The following is an 11,775-nucleotide window of genomic DNA, read 5'->3' on the forward strand; positions in this document are numbered from 1 at the left end:
CTCATAATACCCATGTCCAACTATAACTTGCACAATAATTGTTAGAGTCCAACGAAATGTTTTTTCTCTAGTCTGAAATCTCCTTAAGCTTCACTTAATCAAAATAGGCAGAGGGCTTAGCAGTGTAGTAGCTTCTACTGAGCTAGTCTGGTATAGAAACCCTGCACCTGTAATTGCATGAGCTCTCCTATCCTGGTGTGAATAAAACCACAGGGGCAATTACACCAACTGCCTGATAAAACATAACTCTCAGTTGTGTATAAAACTGGTCTACCTCTTCCCCCACCTCATTGTCCCCAACCCACATCACAGCTTCTGCTCTTATCCTAACAGCACTTCTTTCTTCTTTTTCCTTTCCTGGCATCACTGAGAAGGTTACTAGGAGTTTCTACGACACACACATATACACATTTCTAGTTTTGCTTTTGTTTTTTCCTCCAATAATTGAACAAACACTTTCCTTCCCCCATAGCTTTAACAAGAAAGGCAATTCTCGGAATTGTTGCTTTTCACAACTGCTGCACCACAGTTAAGTCTCAAAATAATTTGGGTCATAAACATTCCTAACATGTTACTTTATCTTTTCCTTTTTATTCTCTCTCAGGGATCATCCACACAGCCATATTAATGGACTTTCCTCCTGTCCTCGTTGCCCTCACAGTCTCCTTTTACTGTGCTTCAAGACCAAGGCTAGTAGAATTGCTACCCTCAAATGATGGAGTGATTAGCTGCTGATCATGCTGTTGAGAGTGGCAGTGGTGCTTGCCAGCAAGCCATACAGGTGAAGAGTCAAACAAGCAGAGAAGTAGTGATCTTTTAAGCACTTTTTCCACCTTTGTCTTTGTACTTTTCCTCCATGAGTAGTAGCTGCTGTGCCTTTTTTGCCCACATCTTCCTCCTTCTCTCATGGCTTTAAACTGAGCCACAGACTAGACAGGTGGGCTCACTACCATTCATCTTCTGGTCTTACAACTTCCCCTCTTTTTCTTCAGTCCTTCTTGAGATTCTTCTTGGTCACCTCTCTGCTTTCATCAGCAGGGAACAACTCCTTCTGGGAGAGGGAGGATTGATAAGGCTTTCCCTGTACTACATGTGTGATAAGTGTAGATCTTTCTGCTTCCTCTGAAAAATGATCCAGCAAGGCTGCTGGAATGCTTAGTGGCAGGTCCAGAAATGATTCTGTCCCCTTCCTGAGGTAACAGAGCACCACAGAAGCACCACTCAAAAGGACTCCCCAAAAAACCATTGGCCATTTTTCTTGTGATCGAGACAATGGGACTATTAACTTTGTGAAAGACCCTTATTTGGTCTTTCTTCATCAAGCTGAACAACCACAGTATCTTCTTCTCTATTGTTTTGCTTACTTTTCCTAGGCTGGAAAACTATATCTTTTGGTATAGAATTTTGAGGTTGCTCCTGCTCATAATTATAATTTTCTATTTGTAATGATTGAGATAGTTGTGAGGCTTTAAGAAGTTCTAACTGAAATTCTAGATCTTGAATGGGCTCAAAAGATATATCTTGGCAAATGGTCAAAATTGGATTGAACATTTTAGATAGGAGGGAACCTATTGCCAAAGGGACTACACCCTTACCAGTTGCTGATGGCTTAGAATTTCTCTGAGTAATTTTTTGATCCAAACTAAAGACAGATTAAGGATAGAGGTGGAAACTGCAGTCATTTTCTCCTCTGTATGATTTAGAACAGTTTTCCTTGTATTATTGTTGTTATGTGATATATTATCTCCCCAAAAATGCCTGGTGAAAGAGATTCTGCAACAGAATGTACAGAAAAGTAAATGTTTTTAAGATGCTACGGTTTATTTATAATCCCCTCTTGTTCCTTCCCTGAGAAGAGACTAAAAAGTTTATTGAATGGTCTTCCATTGGGATATTTTCTGAAATATTAGCCAAGGCCTGGTTATTTGCATTCAGGTTATCTTTGTCTGATATTAAAATTATGGCCTTGGCTGTCACAGCTAGATGATAAAAAGGAGAGCAGGGGTCTTCCATTATTAAAGCACTCACTTGGGTGTGCAAATATATGCATCTTATAGAAATGCTCACTTACTGATATAAACTACTAATATTTGTATTATCAAGGACCTGTACAGGACATAGGGAATGGCCTTGAAGGACAGGAGGAAGAACCACTACCAAGGCAATAGTCAGATAAGCAAGGCTTGAATCAAGTCCAAGAAAATAACTTGAGAAAACATCTTAGACAAGCCCTTCCCTAGTTAACATGAAGATAGTGAGGGAGGGGAAAGCACATTCAGACTCGCAAGATTCTGCTACTGTAGCTGTTACAATAAAAATAGTCCTGACCCATATGGTTTAATTGTTTGATAATACTGACTAGTTTTCACTTGCAGTATTTGTTTGTTAAAATTAATTACTCTTTGTTTCTTACATGATTGTATCTATATGATATGTGTATTTGGTTTACCAATGCATTGTTGCTTTTTATCGAGGGAACTGTGTTGTCTACCTTGGTGAATAATATTTATTTATTTATGTGTTAGATTTATGCATTAGATTTAAAGACTGCCTGATTCCAAAACAACTCTGGGTAGCTTACATGCTATATGTGAATTTCATTTTTAAACAAAGGAATACATTGGAGGTATAAAATTAATAGCATCTCTAAATTGGAAACATTTGTGCAACAGAACATCTGTTCATATAAAAATTAAGATTAGGATGTTTTGATAATGGATGAATTATGACTTTGGCATGTACATAATAAAGAATATAAAAGCTGGGGGAAATATGCAGGGTACACACAAGCATTAAATTATATTATTAAAAATAAACATTATTAAAATACTCTCAACTAATTATTTGATAAAAGAATTTCTTTCCTTTTAAAAGAGCCTTATCTTGAGATGTGAGAGAGATCACTGGAAGATGTAACTGGAAAAAAGAGAGTAGAGAATGAATGAGCAGGCTGGGAGAGGGGCTGATAAAAGCCCAGAGAACTTTGCTTTTCATCTGCCAGCGATGAAAAACAAAGTTCTGAAAAGCACAGGTTAGTAACTCCAGGTTGATGGACAGATAATTTGTCTGAGCCTGTGAAATCTCCAGATATTCAATTGTGAAGCCTTCAGAAAGATGAAAGAGTAAGGTTAAGTTGCTCTTAAGGCTCTGACTGAAAGTTGGAAATCTGTGAGATACAAAGTTTATCTACAAAACCATGGAATCCCAGAACAGTACAGAACAATTAGTTGTAATACACCATCAGAATGTTATGCTTTGTTCTCTGCGGATGGGTCTGCCCAACTGTTTCCAATAAGCTTATTGTAATCCTGTATTTTTGTTCCATCTTAGGTTCCTTGAGTTGCAGGTCCTGCCCATTATGAATCTGTGCCCAGTGTCCCCAAAGCCTTCTGTGGGAGATTTATGTTAAGATGCTGTTGGTGATGTGCTCTAGGCTGTAGTCCTTATTCTATCCATCCATATCTGGATTTGCAAGTGTCTACTTATAGTTAAAAGGAAATATATATTTCCCTATTTCTTATGTTTCCTGGTTTTTCTTATTCCCTAAAATTATAATTCGTGCTTTTGTTCCAACACCTCAAAAAAGTGGGAAAACTGTTTTCGTTGTCCCACACCTCAAAGCTTCAAGAGTCAGAAGATCGCTTTTCCACTACCACCATCATTTCCTATTACTGGCATGCAATGAGGGTCAGGTTCTGAGGTCCCCTATCTGTCTCACAGGCTAGTGTTCATGGGGAGAAGGCTGGTCCAGACATTCCCATAAATAAGACAAGTGACAGGAGCTGGAAATACTAGATAGCAGCTGGACATGGTTGGGGCCAAAGAGTGGGTGGTACCTGAGGCCTTGTGAGAGCAGTGGGGTGAGACCTTCTACTGGCACAGCCAGGTGCCCTGGCACCTAGCCTTTCCTTGCCACAACAAATGCACAAAAGGACAGGCAAAAGTCAAAAAGGAAGTGTGATATTGTAACATTTTGGGACTTCTGTTCTAAATAGTCACCCAGACTGCTTTTCCCTGAATTTGACTCTCTGGGGTTGGGAATGTGATCCCAAACCCATTTGCATGTGCTACTTCCCTCCTTCTGCCCTGTTTAAAAAGCCCAAGGTGGATCCTGTGGTAGCTGAACCCCAGGGCTTATCAGTTCAAGAATAATCAGGCTGTCAGTCATCACTAGAAGATGCCCATCCTGCTGTTTAATGCCACCACTTAAGTTGGACACAGATGTCAGTGACAGTTTTCAATAACTCCTAACTGTATCTGGATTTGTAAGTGTGACCTCAAGATATCAAATTCTGCATTTCCTTTCCAGTCTTGTCAGGTGGAAAAAGCACTTGCTGGTTCATAAAATATTGCCAGGTAAATTACCATTTGACAGAGTTCTTGCATTCTCTCACAGTGGCTGATGAGTATTATAGATTACCTTTCCTTCGCTCTGCCAATAAGCCCTACTGAAGGACTCCCAGGAAAAAGAAAGGAAGGAAGGATCTATCTGAATTGGTTTCTCTACCCATGGATGGCAATAAGACTGCTTTATGTTCTGGCTTTTGAATAAGCAGACCATTTTCAGCCTTCAGACCTCCAGCAATGCCAGAGATATGCTAGCAGCTAGCCATATGCAAATATGTCATATACAGATAGTCCTCAACTTACAACCACAATAGGGACCGGAAAATTCATTATTAAGCAGTATAGTCATTAAGCGAGGCATCACATGACCACCCCTGATTTTATGACATTTTTGGCAGTGGTCATTAAGTGAATCATGCAGTTCCCCATTGATTTTGCTTGTCAGAAGCCAGCTAGGAAGGTCACAAATGGTGATCATGTGACCCCAGGATGCTGCAGCCATCGTAAATATATGCCGGTTGCCAAGCACTCAAATTTTGATCATGTGACTGTGGGGACACTGCAATAGTTGTAAGTGTGGGGACCAGTCATAAGTCACTTTTTTCAGCGCTGTTTTATATATATATAGTTATAGATATATAAAATGGGCATCTTCTAGTGGTGATATCTCTATAAAGAGAGAGAGAGAGAGAGAGAGCGCATATTGTTCTATCATGGCCAAGTCCCAACAGCCCTCTCCAGTTGAGGCCAGGACCAGGAGTAAGCTTCCAAGAAGCCCACCTGCCAGGTACAGACCATGATATCAAGCCAGCCACCAGCTCCTCTCTTCTTGTCTGGATCCTGCAGACTCTGACCCAGACCTGGAAGCTCCTCCACCCAGCTTTTAGGAACACCAGCCTCTGAAGAGGGAGAAGCAAAAGACGGAGATGCACAAGAGTGCTAGGCTACAGTAAGAGACAGGTGGACCTACCAGGGCCACTCAGATATCATGGGTTGAAAGAAGGTAGACCTGAACAGGATCAGCTGTTCTTGGTCAGGGTCAGAGACTGCTGATATTTAGAAAGTAATCAGAATTCAGTATGGTCCATGGAATAAAACTATCAAGTTCATTGATTCCTGCCTTAAAATTCCTAGCTGCCCAGACCTCTTGCCTGGGACTCTGACTTAGTTTGTCTTTGTAGTTTTTTTCTCTTACGGCTTCCATGGACTTAGGCCACCAGTAAGTCTACCACTGAGTTCATGATCCCCAGCCTGTATCATTGATGACCTTGAGATAAGCCTGATGTATTTACTGCTAACTGAAGCCAGACAAGCACAACTGTTTGTGAGGCCCAGATATATTATCACATCTTTCAACATTATCCTTATTAGAAAAGATATCCTGATATCTGATTTTATGTTCCTGTCCTTTTGGATCCCAGCTAACACTGAAGTCCTCTGATTAGTTTTGCAGAACTGGAACAGAAAAGGAGTCTAAAAGCCTTGTCTTTTCTGTCTCACATATTCTGAATTCTCAGTGAAAGGTACATGTTCTCAATGCAGGGACAAATTCTCTGTTATGCAGGCTTCAGGAATAATTGGATGGAATCCATTTATCAGTGAAGATCTGACTATAAGCAGAAATGAGTAGTGAGACTTCTGCATATGGTTAAAGCTGGGACAACTGTGATCAAAGAGTACATTCATTCTTCTTACTTTGGAGAAGGTTGAAAAGAACACTATTTCTGTGTTTGTGTGTGTGTGTGTGTGTGTGTGTGTGTGTATGTTAACTCTTACTGTGATCTCTATAGGTAAGTCAGAACTTGCACTTAGGGCTACGAAGAACTCTTAGTAGAGACAAGACTAAAGTGGGTTGATTATTCCCAGGTCCTTTTTCCTTACTAGGGTGAAAACTTTTAAAAAGCAATTCCATCTATGAAGTGAAATAATACGTATGTTGTTGGACACAAAATTAAGCTTCAGGCAGAGCAGACAAACTCACCTACCAAAGTCTAAAGTCAGTCCAGATTAATCAGGTAATGGTGATCAGGTAACAGTGTTGGAGGGGGAGTACTTTTTTGCAAAATATTGGTTCAGATGGACAACTAACTCCTGACATAATATAAAATTTCCTACCTATGAAATTTGCATGGCTTAGCATTGGGGTAGTTCCAGGTTTCTAGTCCACTTGACTTTAAAAAAAATCTTCAGAAACAATTTGTTTTGCTTTGTTTTGTTTTTGAAGGAAAACTCAAGACAAAAAGTGCTGAACAAACCTTTGACATGATGGGATTTTAAGATTTCATGACCAATAAATTGGTATTGTGTCTGTATGTTTTTTTTTAAACCCGAAATTTATCACTATTATCCGTTTTAAATCCTGTTTTGCGGCAAAAGGGCAAAAGGAAGGGGACATGCATTTCATATCTGATTACTACATAAATTTGCCCAAAGCTCTGTACTTTGCCCTGAATTGGATAATACAGTTTAAAGTCAGATGCTTTGGTGGTCGAGCTTCTTCCCTAGCCATCGCCGAGCCCCAGGCGTTCCGGGAAAGTCCAGCACCCGTCTCCGCCATCCTTCAGAGAAGCGGAATTCGGGGCCTTTCTCCTCTCCCAAGTAGGAGTGCGCCCAAAGCGCTCGGAGGAGAACTCGGAGGGCGGGCAGGCAGGCAGCGAGGAGGAGCGGCGACCTGGAGAACCGGGGATCAACCCTACAAAAGAATGGGAAGAGCTGGATTGGCACAGCTAAGAGAAGGGAAGCTATAACCGGGCCGCCCGCCAGCTAAGTTCTCCGCGGGAGGCAGGATCTCTAGGAGGAAAGCTAGGCGAGAACCGCTTGGTCCCCCACGGTCTCTAGCTGTTTCGCTACGGTGGTTGTCCGGCTTAACTTTGATAGCCTGGGACCTCCGGCGGAGCCTTCCTATGGGCTATCGCGAGCGCCCAGCGGGCTGCGGATACCAGGTGCCAGCCAGTCACTCTCCTTCCATTCACGCCTTGGTTTAGCCCGGCTGGCGGAGGAGGAGGAGGAGGAGGAGGAGCAGGGCGCCCGGCGCGCGCTTTCCATAAAATCCGCGAAGTGGGCACTGTCGTTTATTTCGCTGGAGAGAAAAAGAGAATCAGGGCCGCCTGTTCTCCAAGGGACGCTTGGTCCGAAGGAGCGCGCAGGTAAGGCTGGTAAAGCGCGGTGCGGGCTAAAGCGGCTGTTCTTCGCAGCTTCGGTTTGCAATATTGACTCTACCCTGCCCCTCCTAACCACGTCTCTCCTTTAACGTTGTCGATTTCCCCTACTTGAAAGAAGTTTGTTTCTCCTATCGCCTCCCGAATAATCAGGCGTGTCGTTTCCATAAAGAAGTGGATCCCAGCGTATTTCGTGCGACGCTTTTGCACTGCACCAGTTCTTTGGAGATGGAAGAAAGCTTTCATCCGTGAGGAAGATTCCTGTTTAACATGAACGCTTTTTTGCCCTAATCTTAACCAGCAACAGTAGTCCAAACTTGATCTAACTTGCAATAGATTCTGCTGATACTGGAATTTGAGGGTGACATCTGGGTCCACCCCTCGCCCCCAATTTCTAATGTCCTCGTTTGTACATTCATTCCTTGAGAACCTGAGAAATGGGCACATGCTTTTCCTTCCTGGCCTCCCACCACTGCCATTTCTAAGTAAGGTTCGTGCTTGTTAATGTGCAGATGCTTAATTTGGATTACTTGCAGTGGTACATCTTAACTGCAAATGATTTAGTCTTCAGACCAGGGTTCCTCGACCTTGGCAACTTTAAGACAGGTGGACTTCAACTCCCAGAATTCCCCAGCCAGCTTGCCAAGGTTGAGAAACCGTGCTTTAGACTGAATGGCTTCATGGAGGCTTATGGAACACATATGGAACAGATACTCACCACAAAGTCTTGAGTGCAGAATGCATCCATTCATTCTAACTTTTGTCCTGTGCACTAAACTTTGTTTTGAACACTTCATATCCCATTTTCCCTCCCTCCCTCCCTCCCTTCCACAATGTAACAATTCAGAACTAAGAAACTTGGCAATAGATTGCAAACAATCTAAATGAGTAGATGCACTTTTGGCCCATTAGGATGGGCAAGTGCAGGAAAACTAATTTTTACATTAAAGAAAGAACATGTGGTAAGGTGCAAAAAACTTCTCTACTCCTGGTTTTTTTCTCCTCATGGCTTTTTTATGCATCCCTCACACATTTTTCTGATACTAGAAATGGAACGATGGGGGAAGGAGGAAAATCTAGCGTGGAAAGCCTTGGTTTGGGGATCCTTTTCAATTGTCTTCCTGGGTCCTCATTCAACCTCCTGATAATAAGAGCCACCCACCCCTGGAAAGCCTCCTGCACTCACTGTTCTGAGTATGCCCTCAAGAACTGTCATCCAGATCTCTGAAGGGCCTGGGGACAGAATGTTCATGTGCCGTGCTTATCCCACATGTGTCCACACAAACACACCCACCCATCACACACCCTGCTTTTTTCACCTCTTTCTCTCTTCTACTTGTCTTTTGGAGCCAGTGGTCCAAAAATGTGTGGGGAAAACCCAAATATTGGCATAACTCTATTTGAATTAATTACCTACCTTGACTACAAAACCCATCTGGGGCCAAGAGAGAAGGACAGCTGTTGGGGCAATCCTCCCCTCCTCCAATTAACAATAAATTTTCACAGATTTAAGTTTCACCTGGACTCTTCATCTGCTTTTTCTCCTGATTTATACTAGCCAATCTAATAAAGCAAAGGCAGTTTTTCAAAGGTCCTCTTCTGACTTCAGTGGGTGAAAACTTGCAAAAGTTCTCACTTGGCTATCTTCTATGAATCATCTGCTTCCAAAGGCTCCAACTGTCTGTGTATCTCTTGAGCTCCCATAGAACTCCTTGCTGCCTTTTAATCAGAAGCCATAAAAGAAATGAGGTGGGTGCTCCAGGGACTGCATTTTATAAGGAGAGCCCTCAGAGCCCTACTAAGAGTTCATCTGGTTAGGACTCATGTCACTTGCCTCTCTATTGAGCATCTGCAGGGAAGGCCTTTTTGCAACTTCTCTCACTTGTGCGTATGTGCACATACACCTTTGAGTCGGTTTTTGACTCCTGCCAACTGCCTGGACAAGTCCCTGCAGCTTTCTTGGAAAGATTTGCCATTGCCTTCTTCCTAGGGCTGAGAGAGAGTGACTGGCCCAGGGTCACCCATCTGGCTTTGGTTTCTAGCCTGATGCCTTCACCACTACACCAAACAGGCTCCTTTTTCTCACTTGATCTTTCCTAATTTATTAGCATACCTATTTATCCATGCAGTTTCCTGCCTGTTCTGGTCTCCTGGTAGCAGCCAATCCATTCATCTCTAGACAAAAGAGGAATATACTATGCATTTAAACTGGGATATTTGGTCATCAGTGACTCAATTTCTTTTGAATAAGGTTATATCAGTTGCAATAAATCCAGATGGATTTATTTATAAATTTAGAATGTGAACAGGAATGTCATCGCTAACTACAGATGAATTATAGAGATTAAGGACATTTTTGATGCCATTGTAGCTTAATGGTTAGAATACTTGACCAAAATGAAGGATACTTAGTTTCAGTCTCAAATCAAACACAGAACCTCAATAAGGTAGGTGAATCTGGAATAGTCACTATTTCTCAATCAATCTCCTTCTTAGTGTTATTGGTAGGATAAAATGGGATGATAATTACACCTATTTGGAGGAAAGCAGAGTATCTATGGTGTGGATTTGCATATAACCTATGGCAAATAAATAAGAGTAAACCAAGGACTTCTAGGGCAAAATTGCACATGAAAAAGACATTTTAATGCACACGAAGGGTGAGGACTTCATAGCTCTCCAGATATTGCTGAATTACAATTCCCATAAGCCCCAACAGTTTAGCTACTGTTAAAGAATATTGGAAGATACAACTTAGCATTTGGGAGAGAGGTGTCATAGATTCCTGTTCCTGGCAACACTGATGCCTGTACATCAAATCCAAGGTAGGAGCATGGAAAAGCTTGGTACTGTCAATAATCTGGTGGCTCTAAAAGTATCAGTATGATACAGCTATCACTATAGAAAATTATACCCAAAGGATATGACAAGGGTGGTTTCATCTAAGTAAATAAGAACAGAAGTCCAGTAAAATTAAACAAGCACCTTTACAGAATCACTGTAGACAGAAATACCAGTGCTCCCCCCCCCCACACACACACACAAGTAGTAGAATACTAAAAACATTTTAGCCACCTGGCAAACTTTCTGAGGATAATTTTGAGATACAAAGCAGAGGGATATAATTATGACACCCCTGAGTGATCTCTGAATGATCAACATTTAGCAAATGGCGTAGCATACTTTATTTTTTTGTTCTTTCTATTTAGACTGGATATAGCTTTGTTTTACAAGCTCCACTGGCTTTTGTTATTTGAGCATTATATTTCAAACTATACTTTTGATCTGTTTATCATTTCTATGCCTCTTTATCTTTGATCTGCTGTCTGACTGTGCCTACTTGTTCTCTTCTTTCTTCTGGGATATGTCCCTTTTGTTCCAAGAAAGAGCAGCAGGAATAATGTATTACATTTCCCCAAGCCCTTACTGTTGTAATTTTCTTCTTATTGAAAATTGGTCTGTTACTTCTTTGTACCTGTTTAAATGGCTTTTTAAGATCAAGGTTTTTCCCAGGTTTTCTTTGACTGATTTTTGCCCTTTTTATTGTTAAGCACATTTATTGAAATGTCTTGCTCCTCCCATTCCCACTTTTTTTTATGACTAATGCACAGTCTTCAAGGCTTTTTGTTTTCTCCTGATTTTACAGTCCCTAACTGCAGAAACAATAAGGATGAATTGTTGTTATAATTATTATTACTCAGTTAAGTTGAAGAAGAACTTAACAAAACAGATGGTTTTAACTGGCTAACAGAGTAAAATATATATTCAGGATGCAAAAGAATATACTGGAAATACGTTTTAGAGTGGACACTAGGCATGTTTATTCAGCTGTAAGTCATATTGACTGCAAGGGTCTTACTCTGAGATGGATGACTATAGTTACACATTAGAGAGAAGATAATACACTGGGCTAAATCCTGAACCAAACTCATTGGAAACAATGAGAAAAGGGCTGCCTGTTCAGCCTATGTGTAAGTGATAAGTTGCTGAGAATATTTAATAAGATCATATGTAATTTCCAAAAAAAGAAAAGTTGAGCAAACTCAAGTTGTCCTTAAAATGAAATTGAAAGGGATATTTGTAACTTATTTTAAAGTATTACAGTAGTTCATTCAAAATATAGGCCAGATAAGCAGTCCCAAGAGGATACTGTCTTAGTTAATATGGAGAACCAACTGTAGAAGGGAAGAAGACATCTTATATTGAAGTTATAGATGTCTTGATCAAATGAGAAGAAAAAGCATAAGGTCTGGTGAAATAAACATAGATA

The sequence above is a fragment of the Python bivittatus genome, unplaced genomic scaffold (genome assembly GCF_059951505.1).
Source record: "Python bivittatus isolate LINGU-HERP-01145 unplaced genomic scaffold, Pbiv_v1 ctg000330_np1212, whole genome shotgun sequence".
Taxonomy (NCBI): Eukaryota; Metazoa; Chordata; class Lepidosauria; order Squamata; family Pythonidae; genus Python; species Python bivittatus.